Genomic DNA, 24,144 nt, shown 5'->3' on the forward strand with positions numbered 1-24,144 from the left:
TTAATTAAATCTATCTTTACTTTTGCTTTGTCTGAGATTAGGATTGCTACCCCTGCTTTTTTTTTACTTTAGCTGAAATGCAATATATTTTACTCCAGCCTTTTACCTTTACCCTGTGTGTATTCCACTGCTTCAAATGTGTTTCTTGTAAACAACATATTGTGAGATTATGGATTTTAATCCATTCTGCTATCTGCTTCTTTTTTATGGGAGAGTTCATCCCATTCACATTCACAGTTATGATTTCTATCTGTGTCTTTTTCTCCATCCTATTCCCCACCCCCTGTGTTTATGCTTTTATTTCTCCCTTTCCCCTTCTGCTCCTCAACAGAGTTTTGCTTTTGACTACTGCCTTCCTCAGTTTCCCCTCCCTGTTGATTCCCCTCCTTTACCTTTACCATTTTCCACTTGCTTCTTCTTCCCTCCCTTCTGAGAACCCCCTCCCTTTTTTACCCCTTTCCCTTCCTACTCTCTGTAGGTCAAGTTAGATTTCTAAACTTATCAGGGTATGTTATTCCCTTCTTGAACCAGATCCAATGAGAGTAAAGCTCAAATACCGCTCTTCTCCCTCCCTTCTTTTGCTCTACTATAATGTGTTTTGGTGCCTCCTCATTTGATGTAATTTACCCTTTTCTACTACCTCCTTACCTCTTCTCCTGTAACCCTCCCTTTACATCTCTAAATTATGTTTTTATCCTCATATCAGTTATTTTATACAGGCATCCACAGTCTATGTGTATTCCTTTCAATTGTCATGATAGCTGTACTATTCTCAAGATTGACAGATATATGTATATATATATATATATATATATATATATATATATACATATATATATACACACATATATACACACATACATACATATAACATACATAAGATGATATAATCCTATATAAAGATGTAAATAATTTGCCCTTATTGATTAATAAGGTTTTGGGGATTTTCCCCTTTTACCTTTTTATGTCTCCCTTGAGTTTTGTATTTGAAGATCAAATTTTCCATTGAGTTCTGGTGGCCTTTTCATCAGGAAGGTCTGGAATTCCCTTATTTCAATGAATATCCATCTCCTTGCCTGAAAAATTATACTTAATTTTGCTGGGTACTTGATCCTTGGTTGTAGTCCCAGATCTTTTGCCCTTCAGAATATCATATTCCAATTTCTCCTGTCATTTAATGTAGAAGCTGAGAGGTCCTGCATGATCCTCACTGTAGTTCCACAATGTTTGAATTGTTTCTTTTTGGCTGCTTGCAGTGTTTTCTCCTTGACTTTGTAATTCTGAAATTTGGCTATAATATTTCCTGGGGTTTTCAATTTGGGCTCTCTTTCAGGGGGTTATCAGTGGATTCTTTCAATGACTATTTCACCTTCTGGTTCTGGAACCTCTGGGCAGTTAACTTTGATAATTTCTTCAAAGATACTGTCAATGCTCTTTTTTTCATCATGGATTTCTGGTAGACCAATAATTCTTAAATTGTCTCTCCTGGATCTGTTTTCCAGATCAGTTGTTTATCCAATCAGATATTTCACATTTTTTTCTATTTTTTTTAATTCTTTATACTTTGTTTTACTACTTCTTGATGCCTCATAGAGTCATTAGCTTCCACTTCCTCAAGTCTAATTTTTAATGAGTTGCTGTCTTCATTTTGCTTTTGTGTGTCCTTTTCCAATTAGTTGATTTTACCTCTCAGGGTGTCATTTCGTCTATTTACGTTCTGAATCTCCATAGCCATTTCCCCAAAGACTTGATTTCATCAGTTTATTTTTTTTCCATTTTTTCTTTTACCTCCCTAATTTGGTTTTTAAAGTCTTCCTTTAGCTCTTCCAGTAAAGCTTTTTGGGCTTGAGACCAGTTCTCATTACCTTTTGAGGTATCAGATGTGGGCATAGTATTATTGCTATCCTCTTCCAAATTGGTACTTTGATCATGCTTGTCTCCATAAAAAGAATCAATGGTCCTTGGTTTTTTTGTGTGTGTTTTTCTTCATGTTGGTTAACTTTTTCCTGGCTTTACAGTGAATTTCTGCTTTCGGGTCTCAGGGCTCTCTGTTCCTAGTTTCTTCTTCTGGAGATTGTGAGTCTAGTTACTGGCTTTGTGTATTATAGCCTTCAGTTTCCTGAGGTGTGGGGGAGGGGTCTGGCTTCCTCAAGTCTCCTCTTCCCCTCGGGCTGCTCTCCAGCACTGTTGCTCTTCAGCAATGGTCTTAGCTGTTGGTTGTTTGTGCTGTTGTCTGCTACTTCCCCTGGGGGTGCAAGGGTACATCTGGGCTCCTGTTGTTGACCCCTGTGACTCAGGAACTCCCACTGCTTGGCCACTGAAGCCCCACTTCTGTCTCCTCTATTCCAGCATTTTTTCCCTGAGGAATTCTCTGGGTTGGGGGCAGGGGAGAGGGATTAGAGCCATGTACCTGGCCATTATGTCTCTCGGAAGTTCAAGAAGATGCGTTTCATACATTTAGGATGCAAGCCTCAGGAGTGGATGTCTCACAGCTGGTGGTGCTGCTTCCTGCTGCCTCTTGTCCCTTCCACAGACTCCCATCAGGAGGCCTGAGGATCTCCACCGGTTTCAGGTACCCAGTTTTCTCCCAGCCTGTCTTGCTGGTTGGTTTCAGCAGCTGCTTCTGCTTTGGTGCTGTGTGGAGCAGCTCTGCACACCAATCGCTCTCCCAGCCTACAGATTCATCCCGTTCGCCTTTCAGACTCTCCTGGCTTGGAAATTTACCCCACTCAGACTGCTCATGGTTTCTAACACTCTCAAATCTGCTCGGATTCACTTTTTTATATATTTCTGCAGAGCTTGTGAGAGAGCTCTGGTAAGATGCTGTTTTCATGTGGCCATCTTGGCTCCACTCCCCCCAGTTCGGATATTTAAGGAGCTCTTCTCTTCAGTGAATTTTTATATATCATTTATCATTTGGCCAATTCTGCTTTTCAAGGTATTCTTCCCCTCATTGGATTTTTTTTCTACCTCTTTTACCATTTGACCTATTCTATTTTTAAGGTGTTATTTTCTTTGGTATTTTTGATGCTTCTTTTACCAAGCTGTTGATTCTTTTTTCATGATTTTCCTCATCACTCTCGTTTCTCTTCCCAATTTTTCCTCTACCTCTCTTACTTGATTTTTAAAATCCATTTTAAACTCTTCCATGGACTGAGACCAACTCATATTTTTCTTGGAGACTTAGGATGTAGGATTTTAGACTTTGTTCCCTTGTAACTTTCTATAGGTAGAATTTTTCTGTTGCTTGTTTATTTTTCCAGCCTATTTATTGACTTTTAACTTTTTTCTAAAGTGCATCTCTGCTTTCAGGGTGGAGAGCAATCTGTCTCAATCTCAAGGAGTTTTGTGTATCTGTTTTTAGAGATAGTTCAAGGGATCTATAAATTTTCAGTTCTTCTAAGCTAGTATGATATAAGCAGAGGTGTGTTTAATGTTCTCCTGGTTTTTGCTCTGGTCTGTGAGTGACCAGGAGCATTCTTTTGTGCCCTGGAAATGTGATGGGGGAGCCCACTGCTCCACTGCATCTACAATCTCTGGTGTGTTAGCACTCCTTCTTTCCCTGAGAGTGTCACCAAGGACTGTGACTTGGATCCCAGTATGAGTAAAGCAACAGAGTCCTACCCATGGTATCAGCAAAAAGACCCCTGTAATCTTCTTATCAGTTGTTTGACACCCTCTCCTTACAGACTGTGAGCTGAGAGCTCCAAAGGCAGCCACTTCTACTACTAATGATTCATTTGCTTCCAAGGCCCACTGCTCGTTTTCTAGGTCCCAGTCTGTGCTGCCACAGCCTGAACTGGACCACATTCCACTCTCACCATGGGGCAATAGATCTTTCCTACTGACCTTCTGAGTTGTCTTGGGCTGGAAAAAATTTTCACCCCATCCTTTTGTGAGTTCTGCTGCTCCAGAATTTGTTTTAGGTCATTATTTAAAGGGGTTTTTGGGAAAGCTCAGGTGAGTCTCTGACTTTTATCTTCCATCTTGGCTCTAACTCCCCACCACCATGCATTTCTTAAAATTTATTATAGTTCCTCTCACTTATGTAGTATTTCGTTACAATTATACATCACACTTTGTCTACTCACTGCCCAACTGTCAGTCACATGATTTAATTTTAATATTTCGCTATTCTAAAAAAGTTTTACTTGACATGTTTTTGTATAGAGAAGCCTTGTTTTCATAAATTCCTTGTAGTGTGAAACCAAACAGGGGGTTCATTTATCCAAAAGGCATGAACAATTTTGTAACTTATATAATTCCAATTCATCTTCCAAAATGATTGAACTGGTTCATAGCTCTTCTACCAGCGAATTAGGGTACCTGCTTCTTCACATTCTAATTAACACTGCAATTTTCCATCTTTTATTATCCTTGACAATTTTATGGGCATGAAGTTATACTTTAGAGTTGCTTTAACTTGTAGTTCTTCTGATTATTAATTTTGAAATTTTTATTGTTGAAATAGAAAATATTAAGTGGTCTGAAAATGGCAGAACAATTTTCTTGTACTCTTGAAACTCCAAAATACAAAATAAAAGTGAATGATGTATCAGATATAGAGTAACTACAGCTGGATCCACAAGTTAAGAAGATAAAATACCACAGAAGACAAATAACACTTTAAAGTAATTTCAGATAGTTCAAATACTGAGAAATTCCACTCAATGTCTCTACTTTCTCATTATACCATGTTGGGTGCAATGAACACAGGGTCTGGCTGTGGGTTAGTCCTACAAAATATTAATTAAATGAAGCCTGAACCACTTCCCAGTTACAAAAGTGGTATCAAAGGGGAAAGGAAAGCAAGTAGAATTCATATATTTAAGCATAAAATGGTAGATTTTAAAAATCAAACACACAAAATTAAGGTTCTGAAGTTTAGCAACTAGAATATAACGCATGACAATATTGTAAAAATTCCCCAATTTTGACCAGATAAATGAAGATCATTCTGAAGAGGTGCACATGACTTCTTAAAATATTCTACTGAAGCTTTGGCAAATTGAAGTCATTAGGGATTAACTTTAATAAATATATAAGAGTTAGAAATTTCAATGTAATATGATAAACATTTATTAAGGCCATCTATGTCCCAAGCACCATGCTAAGCCATGAGGTCTCAAATAAGAAAAAGAATGATACTCCTTTCTTCAAGGAACTGACACTGTAACAGGAAAAGAAAATACACAGAAGGAAACTGAAAAGCCTAATGGGGAACTGTTGGCACATGCTGATGGAGTCAGAGTCAAATAGAACTGTTGGTGGCAAATGAAGACATGACTGAGATTTGACGTCTCTATAAATGGAAAAGATGGAAGGAGGTTTTTGCTCTGCTATCCAGCCTCCAGAGAGATTTAAGCAACTGAGGATACTAAGGAAGTGTGAGTACCAAAACTGAAGGCATTTCCATCATGATGATGAGTTCCTTGGTGATAGGCTTATTAGGATAAACTAATAGTCAGAGGATAGAGATAATGATGACGATGATGATAGAGTAAGAACCAAACTGATGACAACATGTCATTTAGTGTAATTACATAATTTCTTCTATTGTTGTTGAAAAGTATTTAGTTTCCTAAGGTTAAGAAATTTTTCCAGTAGCTTTAATACTATATAATTTTACTGGGTGATGAGAAAAGTACAGTTTTTAGTGCATCTATGATATTTAACTTGGTTGTGGGCATTCTAAATGTGAAATCCTGATTCAATGACCAAAGATATATAATTGGAATACAATTGGGTATACAATAAAAAGGGTGTACAATTGGAGGTACTGAATTGTACCTGTCTGGATGGTCTTGTCAAATGAAACCAGAATAAAGAAAGCGATTAAAGCTAAATGCAGGGATGGTTCACAGGTTTCCATCGAGAAGCAAATAAAGGAGTTAGTGAAGGGGTGTTTTTATGTATACAAAGAACATTTTTGGTCATTTTGTATTGCAATGCTCCTGAGAAGTGGTCCCAAAAAGACTATGAATATAATTATGACATATGTGCCAACATCTGTTGCATAGGATAAAGAAGTAGGCAAATTATATGAAGGACTTGATAAGGCCCTCAGGTGCTTTTGTATTTAATTACTTTAACATAAAGAGGGAAATAGATAAGGGTGGTGAGAAATATAGGAAAATATTGATTAATAGTAAGGAATGAGAGAGACTGAACACTGTACACTACATAGAATCCTTATTCCTATGCAGCACATGCTCTGAGACTACTATTCCAATCATTGTTTTCCACTGGGATGTTGGGCCTTCAGAGGATAGATGTCATTTCTCCTTTCAGAGTCTCTTTGGACCTTAAAGGACAGGAGTAGTTGTTTCATTAATACTATAGCACAAAAGCCCCCACTAATGTGCTTGTCTCAATGCTTATATCATTTAGTATCTATTAATTAGTCAGCAAAACTTAATTAGTAATACTTAGGTGGGGCAGCTAGGTGGCATAGTGAGTAGACCACCAGCCCTGGATTCAGGAGGATCTGAGTTCAAATCCAGACTCAGACACTTGGCACACTTACTAGCTGTGTGATGTTGGGCAAGTCACTCAACCCCAATCTCCCTGCCTTAACCCCTTTCCCCCAAAGAAGAATACTTAGAGATATTAGAACTTTGGGTTCAACCCATTCTAACACCTATATGTCACCCCTCCAAAAAATCTGAGACATAGTTTACTAGAAACAGATACAGAGTCCAGGTGAAAATATGTTTGAGTATAGAACAGCTTTGTATTTGTTGGAATTAATTTTCTCCTTTGGGGGAGCACCTTACACTTCCCTTTTTAGCATTGTGTAGTTTTCATCTGGGCTCCTTGTCGAATCCTGAATCTTCCTTTTCTCTATGCATATACTTGTACTTGGCTCCTGATGTAGACACTACTGTCAGTTGCTAGAATGCTGATGAGGAGAACAAATATTATGATCTTAAGAGGTTAACAAAATCATTTTCCAAATAACTGCAATGGGAGTGGGGGAGACAAAAGAGTGTGGAGACAAAAGTGGAGGCAAGAGACCTTCTCTCCACTTCCTCCCCAAAGCTATTCTCTCTCAAAGGCCTGATACTCCTCTTTTTCTGGTTCTCCACTGGAATGCTAAATTATGAACTGGGCGTCACTCTTTTTAGTCAATACCATTCAATATCAACATCATAGCTACATTCCTTTTTAATCCAGTGGTTACTATTCCTTCCAAACTGATCAAAGATTTATTTTACCTAATATAATATCCTTGATCCAATGATTGCTTCAATACATATTAGGTAAGTTTTATTCACACCAAATTCACACCTCTCACAGATTTATTCAAACAAGAAATCCAGCCCTAGCATGGTTAATGAAGTAGAGATATGGAAGACCATTCTCATACCTACACATGAAGGAACAGTTTCTTCCAGAAAAATAATTGGAAGGTACTGGAAAAGAAGTTAATGATGCAAAAAAGAAGTCATTTATATTTTTATGAGAAAGAAGTAACTGATTAGTAATGTTTGGGTCATTTCTGAATTAGCTTTCTGTGTAGAGTTAGATCAAGTATTTATTTAGAAAAAAGATCAAAATTAGTGCAAAGCTGGGGAATAAAAATGAGAAAAAATATGACATGCCAATGAAATAATTTAACACTAACCAACTCAAATAAGTTCTTTACCATGAAAATTAGGTAATGGAGTGGAAAGACAGATTTAAATATCCCAATTTCATGCAAAAAGTTTAACTAATGATTTTGCAAATAGAATGATAAGAAATAATTACCTAATTGTGGAAGATGATGAGACCTAGATGCTATTGTTATACTCACAAGAATATAGTTAGGGGTCAGCTTTTTGTCTAGTCTTTGTTTTGACTAACTTTTTAAAAAATTGCAACATTCTATGCTCTACCTGATTTTTCACCCACTTTTGCCTTTAAAAGGGCTATATACTTTTTTCCCAGTAAATATATATTGAAGCTAATTTTGTTTTGTTAATTTTTTTTGAAAAATTTTCCCATATTCTAAGGAGAAATAGAATTAGAAACACTTCAAGGTGTTTGGGTTTGGGAAACCCAGACTTTGGTCCTTTCCAGAGCTATGATTCTATGGCCTTACTTCATTATGCAAATAAATGCTCTACTTATTTTAGGAGGCTTTAAAGAATTACAATGCTTGCAGAAACATTTGGTTAATGTGCTGATACCTGTTTCAAGTAGATCACGGTATAGAACTTTACTTTTGGTCTATATTTCTCATTTCTGCTACTTGTTTCATTGGATGGCCAGCAATGAGACAATAGGAGTCTGTCTTTGTGAAATGAGATAGCTCCCCTTATCATCTTTTACCTTAATACCTTGAACACCTCAAAGTTCAATTCTAGTTATTATTCTACTACCTCCCTCCCCCAAATAAAAGAGCATGAGATTTAAGGTGGAAAAAATGAAGACGTACTGGAGATGATGACTTTTCTGCCAGAGCAACTTACAAAGACTACTTGAAACTTGAAGGGATAAGGTCTGCATCAGTAGAATGAGTACTCAACACTAATGAAATCAGAAACTCTTGAAGTATTGAATTTAGCATTCAAATAATGTCAAGACACCTTATCATACAAGTTTTTTTTACATACTTGCCTCAGTTATCTGGCTCTTCTAGCTAAAAATAAAAGGAAAGGATATATAATTGCTTAATTTACTCATTTTGTGTAAGCATATTCATTTATCTGTCACTACATTATTCTCTTTTCCAGACTCATTTAGTTTTTCTTCCATTTCTAGTTTTTATGAAGGTAGATGTCTCCAGTGTACTCTATGTGACAAAGAATACCAGAATGAAATTTGCATTTAAGTTCTCTGACTACCACTAACCAACTCTTTCATCTTGGACAAGCCATTGTCTTGTACAAGACAATTATTTCATCTCTAAAATAAGAGGGTTGGGCTACATTATCTCTAATATCTAAAATAACTAAGAAATGATTTCCTGATATGTATGTATATGGATGCATATATGTATATATGTATGTGTATATAAATATATATACAGTCCCAATTTCTTTTATAAGAATAAGCTTTTCTAAAGCACATGAAACTCACATTTTAAAATTTACACTGATAAGGGTCTATTGAAAATATCTTTTTCACATAAAATGAAGCATTTCACTATATCAAGTTATATTTCTTCCTTGAAACTTATTAAGCTCCCTTAATATGCACTATTGTGAAAGACTCCATCAATATACATTGTATTATCTGATATTGTACTTTTACTCCTTAATAAAATGAAGTATTATTTAAATAATTTGGTCCAAAATATGCCCTTTAGTGTAGAAATGTTTTAGGTAGTATAATGTCCATAGGAGGAAGGTAACAAAACTTCAGTGTGTTGTTTTATTATGAATGTTTCCCCCCTACAATATGTATAAGGAACTGAAATAAATCACCAAGATCCTTCCTTTAGTTGTTAAATTGCTAAAGTTCATGAACAAGCAGTTCTCAAAAGGAAATGCAAATGAATTGTGAATGCGAATGAAAGATTGCTCAAATTACTAATAATAAGAAAAAATGAAAACCAAATATCTTTGTGGTTTCACCTCAAACATCAGAAAATTGGTAAGGATTACAAAAGGGGAATAGTCATTGCTGCAGGAAATGTTGAAAAATAGACACAATAATACATTGTTTGTGGCTCTGTAAAATGGTACAAGGATAATGGAAAACAGTGAGAAATTATACTAAATAAATGACTAAAATAAAAATAGGGCTTATGTTCAGCAAGATATTTATGTCAGCACTTTTTGTAGTTACAATAATTTATTTGGAGGGGGAGGAAGGGGAAGTTTATAAGGATAGACCCAGCAAGTTGATTTGCACTCAGCCCAGAATACAAAGGAAGGTGATCAAAACAGTAAGATGTTAAGATTTTAAAGTATAAGAAGTTTTAGGACTTTATTGCTTCTTTACCAGCTATGAAGAAGTTCTCTGATGCATCTAGATTTAGAAGGCAGCTAGCTATTTGCTGGGTAAAGTTCAGTCAGCCTCTGGAGGCTCTTTAAAAAACAAGACACTGTGAGATGAGAGAGTTATCCTTGTTTATGAAGAGTCAAGCTGTTAAGAAGGCTACTCCTCTTGAGCCCAGCTGAGTGACTTTCCCAGTAGAGACATTGTTCCCAGGGGGAAGAGCATGAAGATTCCATAAGAAGAGAAAAGACATTGGAAATGTAAAACTAGAGGTAAAAGTCATCTGGGTTATAAATATTCCCTACATATATCACTCCAGTAGTGTACTTAACATGTGTGCTGATTCTTCTCGATAACACAGTATGTCACATTCTTGGGGAAAATGCTTTGTAGCTATTATTCATACTATGCCAGATCTGCTTTGAGATAAGTGTCTCCTTTGGCTACCTAGTAAGGTAAATGGACCTGCTGAGGCTCATGTGATACAGTTTTAGGAACGTAGAACCATAGATAACCTTGGACTTGAGACAGATACTTCCTTTTGGTATCAAATATATAAGGGTAAATTAGGGGTGGTAGTCCCAGAGATGGTGCTAGAGTAGCAAAAAGACCAGAGACAAAGTAGAGGCCTATGAATTTGGGAATGGTGAACAATTTGTGGGACATGAATGCAGTGGAATATTACTTTGATGTAACAATTTATAAGAATAAAGATGTATGGCAAGATAAGCTAATACAAAGTAAAGTAAGCAGAACCAGGAATAAATAAATAAAAACATATACAAACATTATATTATGTGTGCATATGTGTATGTATGTGTGTACATGTAATTTCATATGTATATATGTGTGTGTATGTATTTATACATATACATACATGCATGCATAAAATAATCCCAGTGTAAATTTTAAGAACCACAACAAAAACCAAAACTTCATAATGATCAATCTAGGTTCCACATAAGACATGTACTTCCCTTTTTTCTTTCTTTCCTCCTTGTCTTCTTTCTTTTCTTCTTTCTTTCTTTTTTCTTTCTTTGTTCCTTCCTTCCTTCCTTTCTTTCTTTCTTTCTTTCTTTCTTTCTTTCTTTCTTTCTTTCTTTCTTTCTTTCTCTCTTTCTCTCTCTCTCTTTCTTTCTTCCTTTGTATTGGGAAAGGAAGGTGATGTATAAATGCATTGAATCAGCAGGAATTGCATAGTTTCATCAAGGTACAAGCAGTCTATATGTGTGTTGGGGGGGCAGCTGTTGCTCTGATAACCCCTTGAAGAGATGCCACCTGGATGAGGGGAAAGGAAAGGCTCAAGTTTCAAAGTAGGTTTCTCCCATCCTCATCTCTTGGGTTTGAGTGAAGCTTGTGAGCTTCATAGAGTCTGGAGCATTTGAAATAATAGCAAGTTGTGCAGGATAGATTTGAAGTTTCATGTGCAATCATCTTTTTTATTGTACTACATTATGGAAATGTTTATTTTAGTTCATAAATTAAAAAGAAAATTAAAAAAGGAAAATTCCCATCTTTTCCCCAGGGGCCTCCTGGGATAGTAGTAGCTGGCTGAAATGGCTAGATTAGTAGCCAATGGCACACTGAATGGGAATTCAACACTCTCAGAAAGATTGTGCTTCTTGAGGACCCTAGAAACAGGCAGAATGGACTTCTACTAATCTAGTTCTGTGAGTTACCCCTTTGTCCCAAGCGCTCTCTAAGCTTTAGCCCATTTTCCTCTAAGCTCTGTATATACTTGTGGGAAATTGAGTCACACATGTTTAGATATATTTAGGTAGCTACCTAAAGTACAGTTACTACTGTTCTTACTGTACCATTCTGAAAACTAATTAAGTCTGACTCACTAAGCTGATCCTTAACTGGTTAGGGACTCATCCCCAAATCCTCAGTGGAATCAATAAAACCATGAAAAGGAGAGGAAACCTTTCTCTGGGAACCAAGGTTCATATGGAAAAATAGGAGTGGATAACGATCCTCACTTACATGGGTCACACTCATGAAGTGATGAAGAACAAAGAAAAATGAACACAGGTACATTTCAAAGATCAGTCATGGTTCTGGAGGTCAGTTGAAAAAACACACTTACCTTCTCTTGGGAAATGGGTGGGGAACTACGATAAGAGAATTTTTTTTTTTTGCTTTTTGGCAGGGCAATTGGGGTTAAGTGATTTGCCCAAGGTCACACAGCTAGTACATGTGTCAAGTGTCTGAGGCTGGATTTGAACTCAGGTCCTCCTGACTCCAGGGCCGGTGCTCTACTCACTGTGCCACCTAGCGGCCCCTACATATACTTTCAGATTTGATCTCTGTTAGTTTTACTTAATTGCATTTTGTGGTCATATTTAGTTTGTACAGAGAAACTTCATAGTAGCAAGATCTTATGAAGCAAAAGACAAAACAAGCTAACAAATAACAAATCACTTCCAAGGCCTAGAATATATCTCTGTGTACAGGGAGCACTTAATATACACTTACTGAATTGAGTTATCCACATTCTATCAATAAGGTAATAATAATAATAAAGATAATGATATATATATGTGTGTATGTATATATGTATTGTGTATGTGTATATATATGTGTGTGTGTGTGTGTGTGTGTGTGTGAAATAGATACAAAGTCATTATAGAAGAGGGCACTAGTAGCTGGGAGAATTTGGAAAAGTTTCACTTAGATGATACTTGAGCTGAGTGTGAAAGGAATCCAGAAATTCTAAGAGTAAGAGGTGAAAAACTGAGGGTTTAATCAATGCAAAGGCACAGATAGAAGATAAAGAATACAGTAACTTAAGTGCAGAATAACAAGAGAACCAGGAAAGCAATATAAAACAAGGTTAAAAAGGTACTTCAGGGTCAGGTTGTAAAAGACCTTAAACTCTAAACTGGGGTTAATTTTGATCCTAAAAGTAATAAGGGAGTTATTGCCAATATACTATTGAGCAGGGAAATGACCTGGTAATATTAGTATGTTAGGAAAATCTCTTTGACATCTGTGTAGGTAATGATTTAGAGTCAGGAATAACTTGAATAAGGTAAAACAATTCAGAGTCTATTGCAATAGTCCAGGAAAGAGTTCATCATCTTGAATTAAGGTGATGGCATTGTGGATAGGAAGAAGGGAATGGATGAAGAAGATGTTGTGGGGGTAGAAATGAGAATATTTACAAACCAATTGGACTTGAGGGGTAAAAGTGAGTAAAAAGTCAAAGATAAACCCAAGGTTGTATAATGGTAATTAGGGAAGGATTTTTTGCTGTTCTTCTCTTTTGGGATGCTAAGGCCATCAAGTGCCTTTAATAAAGCTGGCCTTTGTTTGAATGGGACTGGGATCTATTTGTTTTGGAGTGTTTCTCAGCACTAAGGCAATGGGGAGTCATTGATTGGAAACAATATATATGATAGTACTAGTGATTAAACAACTTTCCCACACCCCAGTGTCAGTGATTGAAGAACTAACTTTCCCACATTCCAAATGCTAAGTTGGCCCAGCCCTCAGGGTCCAAACAGCATATATGTACTGGAAAGTTAGCACTTGACTTTTGGGGGTACACTCATTGAAAGAGTGTTGGAGAGAAGACTCTGGGCAAGCCGTAGAAACAGCCCCCCTGGCTTGGATAATCCAGATGTTGCTGCTTCTCTGGTAACTATTGTGATTTGATCAGACAAGATCTGTCTGTTGATCTGTTTATAATTATGCTTGTAATTTCCATTTGTATTTGCCCTGAAGTTCAGGGGGTTGATCTTTTCTGCCTAAACTAAGTGAATGATATATGTATGTTTAATTAAACTGAGATTGTTAACCCCTTAAAGTTGCTTTCCTTAGAAAAGCAGATCAAAGAACCTTTGTTAGTAGCCCTTCTTCATGCTGGTGTTATTGGTCTTACACAGCCACAGTAGCTGCTAGCAACATTGTTGTTACAGGTTGTGAACCAGGGTGACTAGAAAAAGAATGGGGGCCTAAAAGAAACAGAGAAGTTTGAGAAAGGAAATATATACAGTTCAGTTTTGGACATCTTAAGTTAGAGATGACAACAGGACACTAAATTTGAAATGAAAAATGAGAAGGAAGGAAAAAAGATTTAATAAGTATGTACTATGCACTAGGTAGTTCACAAATGTATCATTTGATCCTTACAATAACCCTGGGAGATAGGTATTATTAAAATGCTTGTTTTACTGTAGAAGAAACTGAGGCAAATAAAAGTTACATGACTTGCTCAGAGTCACACACCTAGTAAGAGTCTGAGGCTGTGATGAGGGCACAGTCTCTGGGAACCCCTTGAACCCTTGAACTCTCCTTGAATCTTGCCACTCGACCTGGCCTTGGCCTGAGGCTATAACCATTAAGCCCAAATGCCTACCTTGCCCAGTCCTCTATTGTCCAGCTGTTTCCCACCCTTAATCCTGTTTCCCATCCTTAATCTTGATCAAAATATCTATACCCTAGCTCTGTTACCCTAGCCCTTTATGGTCTGTCATTTCCATATAGCCTTCAGCTATTTTCCCCACCCTGGAGTCTGACCTCATCCTTAAGTCCCTCCCTAGACCCCTCTTCTGGTCACTCCAGACCACCCCTCAATCCCTCCCACAACCTTTGTGTATATAATCTCCATCTTGCCTCCATGAAGGTGGTCAGAACCAATCTAGCTCAGATGGGTCTGGCCCTTTTTCCTTACAGGCGTCGCAAGGGGTGGGATCTCTCAGGGCAGGCTTATTTGGCTAACTCTTAATAAACTTTATCTTTCCCCTTGGCTGAGAAAGCTTGAGTCGAATTCTTTCGGCAGGACCCGGCGTGTCAGTACTTTGGGGTGTCGAGCACCTCTCACCCCAAACTCTCATCAGCTGGATTTGAATTCGTGTCTTCTTGACTCCAGGCCTAGTAACCTATCACTGAGTGGCATCCTAAGCTATCTAATGGCCTCCTCAGGAGAAAGATTAGGTCTGAGAATATAAAACACTATATTAGATATGATAAAGAGGTAGAAAACATAGTACCTATCTTTGAGAATCTCACATTCTAATAGGGTTGATATCAAACCAAAGAGATATGTACAGAAACACAGGTTTAAAAACACAGACAGCAATAACCTTTAAAAAAAGGATAAATTATAATTTCTTTGTCCACTACAAAGTGACCTATTGGAGCTACTGGCATTCTTGCAGTTTTCCTACATCCTTTCCAGTGTTAAGAGAATACAATTCCTTAAGTACCTTCTCTAACATGTCTTGGCTGTTCTTTACCAAGGGTTAGGGAAATGGTAGTACAGTACTTAAGAAACCCATCTAGATTTTCTGTTGCTATAAATATGGATGAAAGCTACGTGGAAATGGCTTGTTACCACTAGTACTGTAAGTGTTGGTGAGTGTGTTTCTTTCTTTTCTCTCTTCCTTTTCCAACAAATTAGATTTTTTTAAAAATAAATTTGAAAACAAGCTGATTGTCATTCCCTCAGTAAACAGTTTTGATTTGAGACATTTGATAGTTCTACGTAAATTGTGCAAAGTGTTCCAAGAGGTTGACTGCCCTCCACGTAATCTTATATTTTACTTGTATCTCTTGTTTCCTTGATACTTAGGAAGGTTGTTAAAAATTATATTCTTCCATGTTATTTAGAAAGTGGATGGAGTTTATATCATAGAACAAATCTCTAAAATACACACAGCAAACATGAAGATTGGTTAATGAAGACACTATATAAATGTAAGCCTTGCTAAAATCAAAAGCAGGATATTAAAATGACATGAAAGTAAATTATCTTTTCATATATTATTTCAGCTGGCTCCTTTTCTTTTCCTCTTTGGGAAAAATACACTCATTTGAAAAAAACAAGAAAAAATAGAAATATAAATATGTTCCCTAAATATATTTGTCATTTTTTTTTCTTTATAACCAGAGAATCCATTAGAAAATTGACTGCCTTATAAAGTCAAAATATCTGGTAAAAGGTCAACTAAATATTTTTGGCTGATTTCCAGGAGGCCAACTAATGGATTTAAGAGGTAACTTTCTTTGGAGTCAAGAGAAATGATAAATTGCTGTAGCATCATATTTTGTGTTATAGTTCTTAAGTACATAGGAAAATGAGAATATATAGCAGATATAGAATATAGACAGATGCAGATAAGTAACTTGTCTATAACTTTTAGTCTTATGAAATTGCCTGGCTCACTAAAAGGTTAAGTGATTTTTCCATGTTCACACTAATAGTGCTTTAGAGGGAAAACTTCAATCTAGGTCTTTCTTATTTCAAGAACAGTCTATCTCTTATAGGGAAAAGATGTCTCCAAAATAAACAATTCACAGTACATGTAGACCAGCTATTTTACACTAAAATAATATTTGAGGACAAAAGGGGTGGAGAGGTCATTCAGGCTTTTGAGTTACTGACTTTGGTTAACTTGGAATCTTCATTACCATAGTGGCTTTCCATCCAAACACTTTCAGTTTAAACCTTTACTATATTGATCATATAAGAATCTCCACATATTGTTTCACATATCTATATATTTCCAAGGCATTTTCCATTTAAGTCCCTCTGTCTTATTAAAGTTAATATTACATCTAAAACTGAACTTACCATCTTCCCTTTAAGCCCCATTCTATCCTTCACTATTTTTGTTTAAAAAATGTTTCCTAAACACCCAGTTTAAAATTTCATCATGTCTTACTCATTCTTCCTTTCTGATGATTTTGTGTGTGGTATATGGAAAGAATGATAGATTTGGAATTAGATGACCTGGGTTCAAATCATGCCTCTGACACTGACTACCTGTGTGACCTTGAACAAGTTTCTTGACCTTTATGGAATCTCAATTGCCTCACCTGTCAAACGAATAAATTTAAGAGACATTTTATCTCTGAATATATGATCCTATAATCTCCCCCTCTTTTTAGTCTTGCTGCCACTTTTATAAATTTAGACTTTTATTATGGCATACCTATGTTGTTTGTCTTCTAATAGAGCTTCCTGCTCATAGTCTCTACCTTCACAAACCCATCCAATGCAGTTGCCAGATTTGTCTTTCTACAATACTCTTTTTATCATATCTCTTCTTGGCTTAGGACATTCAATTTTTAAAAATTATTTATAAGTAGAGTCCAAATTCTTTAGATTTTAAGCAAAGCTTTCCACAATCTCCACCCCCCCCCCCCATATGTTTCTAACTTTCCTTCTTAATACTTAGCAAGATAGAATATCTTCTTTGGAGAGACTGCTATCATCACTGTTCCTTTAAAAGAAAGAAAGAAACAGACAAATGAAATACTATCTGTCTTACTTCCTCCATGCATTTGCATATTCATTCACACTTATAGCTGTCCTCACCTGCCAACTCTGAATATACAAACTTTAAGGTCATTAAATAATGTGACATTCACTGGAAATTCTTGCTAGAATATGTGTTGTTTTTGATTTATGTTCTATGATGGTTCAGGTAATGTAGCAATTAGAAGGGAAAACAGACCATTTGTTATATAATTGAAACCTTTCTAAATGACATTTTGCCAACATCAGGGAGTCATGGTCAACAATTCCTAAAGCCTGTTAGAGATTATTATTTAATATCAGGGCCTTACACACATAGGCCAAGTGAACTGGATAGGCCAAAATCTAAATCCCATTATTTAGAGCTTTTTTGACAGGTTTTCAGATTCTCTTATGAGTTACAATTTCTACTAGGCAAGAATATGATATATTTTCTTCATTGACAAGATGCCTTTTGTCCTCAGATTTCAAATCTCAGTAGGATTACTACTGGTAGCTAAACATGAAACTTCAGTCTCTTACCAGTGGGGTGCTTTCATTGGAGATATCTAGTTGGAAAGCGTAAGGAAAAACTCAGAGTCCTCCTGCTAGTTCACATCCTTCTGTGAAATGAACTATAGGAAGGAAGGAAAAAAAGCATTTGTTAAGTACCTACTATGTTCTAGATAGTTTAGAAATATCATATTATTTTATCCTCACAATAACCCTCCAAGATAGATATCATTAAAATTCTTGTTTTACAGTAGAAGAAACTTAAGAAATGGACTAGAGCCAGACAATGATGGGCTAAATGCCAGACAAGGGACTTTATATTTGATTTTGGGAGAAAGGGGAGCTATTGAAGTTTGATGACACACTCAGATTTATGCTTCAGAAATACTACTTTGGTGACTATGGAAATATTGATTCTATTAAAGTAAACTTAGGTGTACAGAATAATTAGGAAGCTTATAATGCCAAGCACAGTGGGACTTTTTGCCTTTGTTTTTTCTTTAGGACTGCTTCTCAGCACTAAGGCAATCAAGTGCCTTTGTTGAGTCTTGCCTTTCAAATGTAATGGCAAGCAAAGTGGGACTTTTTGTTGTTTTTTGCTTTGGAGTGCTTCTCAGCACTAAGGCAATCAAGTGCCTTTTATTGAGTCATTTGTTCACATCAAGAGTCTTTGTTTGAATCAAGAGTCTTTGATGACCTGTGTAAGAAACAGGAAAGCCCCATGCCCCAGGCACTACACCCTTTTGCTAATTAGGTACTAAACTCGGGAGACCGGAAAAGGGTATATATACTCTGAGCTTAGCATTTTGCATGGAGCTCTTACTCACTGGAAGAATGGCATGTGATTTGAACAGAGGAGACTCAAGACTCAGGGTAATCTTCACAGAGCCCCCTGGCTTTGAAAAACCCAGATGTTGGTGCCTCTCTGTGGTAACTATGTATGTAATGTCCTGGTCAAAGAGCTAGAGACTTATCTGTTGATTTCAGTGTGTTATTTGTTCTGTTTATATTTTATATCTGCTTGTAATTTATGTTTGTATTTTCCCTGAAGTTCAGGGTGCTGACTCTTCCTCCTGAACTAAGTGAATGATTTATGTATGTTTAATTGAAGTGAGATTGTAAACCCCTCCAAGTTGCTTTCCTTAGAAAAGTAGATCGAAGAACCTGTGCTAGTAGCCTTCCTGTGTGCTGGTGTTATTGGTCTTACACAGCCACAGTAGCAGCAAGTAGCATTGTTGTTACAAGGCTTTTGAAATAGACCAGACAAAAAGATATAGGTCTAAATTATAGTGGCAGCCATGTGAGTAGAACAGGATATATAAAAAAAATAGCTTAGAGTTATAATGTGAGCTAATGATGTGACCAACAAGGAAGTCATTTTTCCTACTCCTCTCTCAAAAATGGGTCCTCCCAGTTTTGAATGAATTATGCAACAATGCAACAATGAATTATGTAAAAAAAGAACACAAAATAATTTGTCTTGCAAGCACCTCAAAACAATGGAAACAAAGAAAGGCAATTAGATAAAATACCAAGGAAATACTAGGAATGAAATAAATTATTACAATTCTAGATAGTATTAAAATATTAAAAATAGCTTTGGAGTTTCTAAAAAGAGAAATAACAAAGGGATCATTAAGTTAATTTCACTCTTAAAGTATACTTGGATAAACATAAAAGCACAATATTAAAACAATAAAAGTAATAGTAGAGGAACAGACCTGAAACGTCATGAACTAAACCTCACAATCATCTTCCTCTAGATCAGAAGTTCCCAAAGTGGGCAATATTGCCCCTTGGGGAACACTGAAATGATGTAGAGGAGCAGTGGTGGCCTTGGATATTACTGGGGGAGGGCATTGAATAAAAATAAAAGGGTGTGTGAAAATATAAGGAAAGAAGAGAAGATAAGAAAATTTTGAAAAACCATTCATACATGTTTCATCTGTTGTGGAACAGAGCTAAAGTAGTAGTGATTACATTATTTTCCAAATAAACATGCAAAATGCAAGCTATGACTACTCAGTAGTCAAGTCTGCTAACAGGTCTTAAAAAGCTGGTGTTGGCAGGTGAGTGTGTAGCCCATTGTTGGGAAGTCCAACATGCACTGGGGAAAATATGTATGTGTAATGACTTTTTTACAATATTGGTTACATGATGCAATATTGCACCATCAAAATTTCAAAGCAGGAAAAATGCAAATTTACAATAAATTATTAAATTTGTTTCATTTTTAAGTAAAATATTTTAAAAAATTAAAGGGTTAAAGAAAGTAGATTTCCAGGGGGGCACTAAATAATTTTTTAAAAGGGGGCAACAGGTTAATAAGTTTGGGAATCTCTGCTCTAGATGAACTAATGTTCCTTATGGGACTAAATAGAAGAATAAGAAGTTATATAAAATGGGGGAAAGGGTGGATAGAAGGAAATACATAAGGTACCTTAATCAAGTCAATGGTAAGAAAATGAAGTGAAAGTTACTCCTGTACCTTCAGGAAGAAGAAAGCCTACAAGAGAACAGATGAGATGGTAAAGTAAGGAATTGAAACAGTGGAAACAAAAGAAAAAATCTTCATTCATTGTGGGAAAAGATCTGTCAGAAGAAAACTCCCACATGATGAGATTCTGTAATAAGAGATGGGGATTAATGATGGACATAATCTGTAAGTATCATGTTCAAAGAGGTCACCACCTCTGAAACAAGATCATATTTACATAAACACCATCCTAAAGAGAAGAGAAATTGGAGCTTCTGTGGGAGAGTCACATGGAGAAAGGTTCCATGGTATGGATACAATTTTCATAACAAATCAGAAGGAAAAAGATCTTGCAGAATACATGGGGTCAAATTGAAATGTGCGATAAGGGACAAAATGAAATTTTTCGTCACAGGACAATTTTTTAATCCTTAAAAACTCCTGCAGGAATTAATGCTTCCAAGAACGAGGCAGGGGGCAAAATCTCCAGGTAAATAGAAATAGTTTGGAAGAAAAAACTCAAAATGGGTACTGTAGAGTTAGAGATTAAAGAAAAAAATAAGTGAAGTATAAGTATAAAGACCACAATTCAAAATATGAAAGTTTAGATTAGATAGAAATTTGAGAAGAAAACAATCTAATCTTTTAGAAAATGAAAATGAAAAATGGTTAGCAAAATGAGTTAAAAAGATGCAAGGAGGAAATTTGAACAATTGACAGGAAAAAAAGGGAGGAAGCTTTAGATAATTAAAAGGGAAAAAAAAATAAATATAAATAAAAATCCAAAGTAGAGAAATGGGTGACAAATGTGTGGAAGGGATGAAGGGCAAGTCAGTGTAACTAGGATTGCTAACTAGATTAAGTAAAAATAATTGAAGTGATGATACACTCTATTAAAAGAGGAAGGGAACTATCCCCAACAAATCTCAAGTCAGAAAAAAATATTAAAGACACAACTAGAGGGAAATGTAAACTTATGTGTCATAACTCCAAGTGGAAGAATTAAATAATCCTATAAAAAGAAAGAGGCTGAATAAAAAAACAAAATCCTGTACTTTTTTTCCTATCAAGAAACTCAACTAAAATATTAAAATGTACACAGAATAAACATAAGGACATATAACAAAGTTTCCTATGTGTAAGGTGTATTGAAAAAAGGAAAAATTGCAATCATTCCATTGGAAGAAAGAAAAATAAAATTCATGAGAAAAAAAGAAAAATTATATTAAGTTCAAAGGTATTCTGGACAACAAAGCAATCTCAATGTTTAGTTTATATGCTCCAAATGCCATAGTTTTTCATTTGATGACAGAAAAAAATTAATTGAATTATAAGAAGACATGCATAGGAACACAATAGTAGGAGACTTTAATGTACTTTCAGTTTTGAACAAATCTAATAGGAAAATAAACAAAAAAACAAAATTGAAAAATTGAAAAAAAGGAGGAACTAGAGCTAAAGAACATGAATTTTTAAAAATAGGACTGGTAAATGATAAACCTACTTCTCCATACTTTGGTGTTCAAATTTTACCAAACTTTAACCAAGAATTTTATCACAATTTACCAAATTTTACCAAGAAAATAATGACCCAGGTATTGAGGCACAGAGCTATTCTGAATAAATGGAAATAATGAGGATGATCATGCTGTTAAAGGAACATTTCCTAGTCACTTTAAACTTTGCAAAGCACTTTCCATGTGTTAACTTATTTAATCAGAAAGAATAACATTTTATGCACTATAAGACAATAAAAATACTAGTCAGTTCACAGAACACAAACAAAAGACATAGACCCAAAATAAGACTTTAAGATGAAATTTGAAATACAAGTGGAAATTATTAATCATGTGGAAAAGATGAATTATGGGGAAAAATTCTTCAATAAAACAGTGTTAATTATGAAAAAGACCAAGGTTTATGGGACTTAGATAAAGCAATTGTCAGAAGAAAAGTTTTAATATTTCCCTATGCATATTACTAAAACACATTTTTAAAAAGTAGAAAAAGAAGGGGTTTTTAAAAACTTAGAAAACCAACTGAAAACTTAGTACTATTACTAACAAGAATAAAAGAGGAAATATCAATAATTAGAGAAGAAACAGATAAGTTAGAATCCAAGAAGTCTACAGAAATTATGAATAAAACTAAATGTTTATTCTTTGAACAGTATTAAGACATGGATAAGCTTTCAGCAAATGTTATTAAAGAGAAGAAAGCAGAAAATTAAACCAATATAATTATAAATAAATAAGTTGAAAATCACATTAAAATACAAGAAACAAATATTTTTAGAACTATAGTTCTATATATGAAGTATACCATGCATAGTTCTATGTTAACAAAACTAAGAATACACAAACAAAACTTAAGGCAGGTAAACCTCCTTTCTGTTAAATGTTCAATGATTTATGGGTATCTAAAATCTAATCCAAACAAGAAAATGCTGCTGTCAAGAGCTGGGCCTCCTACAATGTCAAAGCTATAAAGGTAATAAGTGACCAAAAGTCATTTTTCATTTGATAAAGGATTAAAATTATATGAACAAATATTTAGATAGACAGATGGATACATAGATACATAGAAAGTTATAGATAGATATAGATTTAGACATAGATATATGTATAGATATAGACATAGATATAGATATGTGATACAGATATAGATACAAAAATAGGTATAGGTGTAGATATAGGTATAGAGACAGAGATAGAGATATATGTGTGCATGTGTGTAGACTACAAAAATATAAGTTGAAAGAACAATGGTCACACACCAATTCAAAGTGAATGCTGCAAAATTACAAAGAAAAAGCATGGCTCCTAAGAAGATATATGGGAAGATACATCCTCCCTCTTCTTTGAAGGAGTGGGAACTCCATAGGCTTGCCACACATGCAAAAAAATTAATATTTAAAAAACTTGATCAGTTTTGCTAATTTTTAAATTTAAATTTACATGGGATAGCTTTCTGGGAAAGAATGTGGGAGAGATATTGGTTAAAATTTAGGTGAACAGATATACATAAGATTTTTTTAAAAGACCAGTTTACATTAAGTTTACTACTAATTACTTGAGAGCAGAGACTATCTGACTTTTGTATGTATATTCCCATTACTTAGTCCCATGCCTGGCCAATGACAGTATTTAAAACTTATTCATTGAGTAATTGGTTATTGACTGAGGCGGAATCCACAGGACTAGGAATTGATTAGAAATATTGGCTTGATGAAAAGTGATGAATCAAGGATTCAAAGTTAAGAACCTATGTAATTGGAAGGCGGATGGTGTTTGTCATTTATTTTTGAAGAAGACCAATGACATCACAGGATAGTCTTTAGTTGTGCATGAATTGAATTTAAGTGAGGCAGAGTTGTGCAACATTTTCAGCTTCACTCTCTCTTCCATAGTCATTGAAGTCTAGTACAGTGCCAAAATAAAAGTTAAAACAATTAACAATGGCTCCGGATGTAGTAGATGACCTTGGTGACTTCTATGTCTGACCAAACACCAACTTCAACTGCCTTCATTGCCATTGGAACAAATTGTTTTTATCTGCCCATTCCACTGGGAATGTCTTAATATGCTTAGACTTGACATCCCCCTAACTCACCGATGGATTTGATGCCCTTTGGTTACCCCTAGCCCTGGTTTAGTCCATCTGCCAAGAACATTTACCAAGATGTGGCTATTGGGTATGCTACAGCTTTGGGGGGCCACAAGAGAGGGTTAAGTGCCAGGTAGACACCAAAGGTAGATGAGCAGACCTGAAAAGGGTTTGGCAAGCCCTCACACCGGAGGTGCTGGTCTTCTTTGAATAACCTCTGTGCTCCAAGATGGATGATACTGCCTTACACATGAAAAGTGAGGCTGTTACTAGAAGTTTTATGCAAGTTCATCACTCATTAAAATAATCTAGATATATAGTAAGAGCAATATTTACTAAGGTCCTTGCTATGTATACTAAGATAATTTTCCCT

This window comes from Trichosurus vulpecula, chromosome 1 (genome assembly GCF_011100635.1).
Source record: "Trichosurus vulpecula isolate mTriVul1 chromosome 1, mTriVul1.pri, whole genome shotgun sequence".
Classification (NCBI taxonomy): Eukaryota; Metazoa; Chordata; class Mammalia; order Diprotodontia; family Phalangeridae; genus Trichosurus; species Trichosurus vulpecula.